This window comes from Austrofundulus limnaeus, unplaced genomic scaffold (genome assembly GCF_001266775.1).
Source record: "Austrofundulus limnaeus strain Quisiro unplaced genomic scaffold, Austrofundulus_limnaeus-1.0 Scaffold69, whole genome shotgun sequence".
NCBI classification, from domain to species: Eukaryota; Metazoa; Chordata; class Actinopteri; order Cyprinodontiformes; family Rivulidae; genus Austrofundulus; species Austrofundulus limnaeus.
In genome coordinates this window covers 372,420-374,264 of record NW_013952471.1, presented here as the reverse complement: position 1 = coordinate 374,264, position 1,845 = coordinate 372,420, and positions in this window count along the sequence as shown.

Below are 1,845 nucleotides of genomic sequence, written 5' to 3'. Positions count from 1 at the left end.
GCTCCTGGGTTTGTAGGGACACTGTCTGCTCTGTGGTACAGAGTCCTGATCACTCCTAACTTGTGTTCCAGTGGGTGGTGGGAGTCAAAATGCAAATACTAGTCTGTATGGGTGGGTTTGCGATATACGTCAGTTTCCAACCGTCCTCCATCACAGTCCAGGAACGCCATCCTGCCACCTTTGACATCCTCTTGTGTGAACTTTATATATTTATCCACAGGGTTGATGTGATCAGTGAAATGTTGGACTTCCTGGGCTTTAATTTTAACCCAGGTGTCGTCAACATACCTGAACTAGTGGCTCAATGGTGTCCCTGTAAAGGACATCAGAGCTCTCTTTTCCACCTCTTCCATGTACAGGTTAAAATCAGACACCACTCTTAGCAGCAGAACCACACTTTGCACAGAACAACTGTGTCAACTTCTGAAATTATGCCTGGAATCAACCTACTTCACACATGGGGAGCAATACTATAAGCAGAAACWTGGGTGTGCTATGGGATCCCCAGTTTCCCCTATTGTTGCAAACTTTACACAGACCACATCCACTGCCTTATCAACAGGAACGCACGTAAAGAGTGATGTGACATCAAAGGAMACCATAGTTTCATCCATCTCCATGATGACATCCCTCACTTTGTTCACAAAGTCCATGAATGTGATGATCTGAAATGCCAACTAATGGACCAAGTACTGATGCTAGATATTTGGATACATTGTAAGTGACAGAGTTAGTCGTGCTAACAATAAGTCTGGTACATCCTGTGTGTGTAAGGAGAACTTGTGAGATCAGTTTTTGATATGAAGTACTTTTTTCTGGCTCATATTTGTCATTAAAATCTATAAAATTCCACAAAATGCGTTTCTCCTTTCTTATCCATCTTATGAATTTGAAAAGAAGGCCCAAATCATTGTTATTTGTTGATATAGATATTTATTAGTCAGAAATATGCAAACATCCTTACTGACTCATCTCACCGTGGGTCGGTTTACAAATAACCCAAAATAGGAATGATGCTTATCACGATGACCTAACTGGAGGTTATCATCCTTTCTGACCAACTTTTCTTATTTCCGGACGAAGCAGAATGACACCCACTCAAAGCAATCTAAGTACTATATATCTGTGAGGCTGACACAGCTGAGGCTGGAGGTTGGCAAAGTGGGGATGAGTCTCACAAGTAAGCCCGTTTGACTAATTTGCTAAGCTGCTACCTGAATGAAAGTAGATGAGGTTGGTGGGGAAAAGGTTACTGTCAGCCAACCGTGTAGGTGCTGATTTTTCACATCAAACACTTAAAAATCTGACATTCAGAAACATTTCTCTCTGATTATACAGGCAGGTATACCATGATGCTGGGTTTTTCTTTTGGGTCGTATCATGATATGATGATCCCACCCACTTTGAGGCAACACCAGTTATACAGAAAACCATTGAGACCGTGTAGACCCATAGTATTGAAGTGAGACTGGACAAAAGAAAAAACAGCTTGTGTGTCATAAACGTACCATTATAAGCAGCTGCAGGTTTCAAGTTCACCCCCCCKCCCCAAAAAAAAAACCCAACAGATGAACCTATAGCTGCCCCTCCCTCACCTTCGTCTACATCTTATTTGTCACAATTGCTCATTGTCTTGATTCGCCATCTGCTGCATACCACTAATGCACAGCGACCCCCCCGGGAGTGATGCTCCACACCTGAGGTCGGTGACTCACAARGACACCTGCAGCTGGTGGAGTTTGTTCATGTTGTGTTTTTGTTTTGACACTTGGGTCGATTGTGTCACATCCACTGACTGTCAGAGAAGAAATTTTAAAGCATACTTATTATGTTTCAGGAAAATTG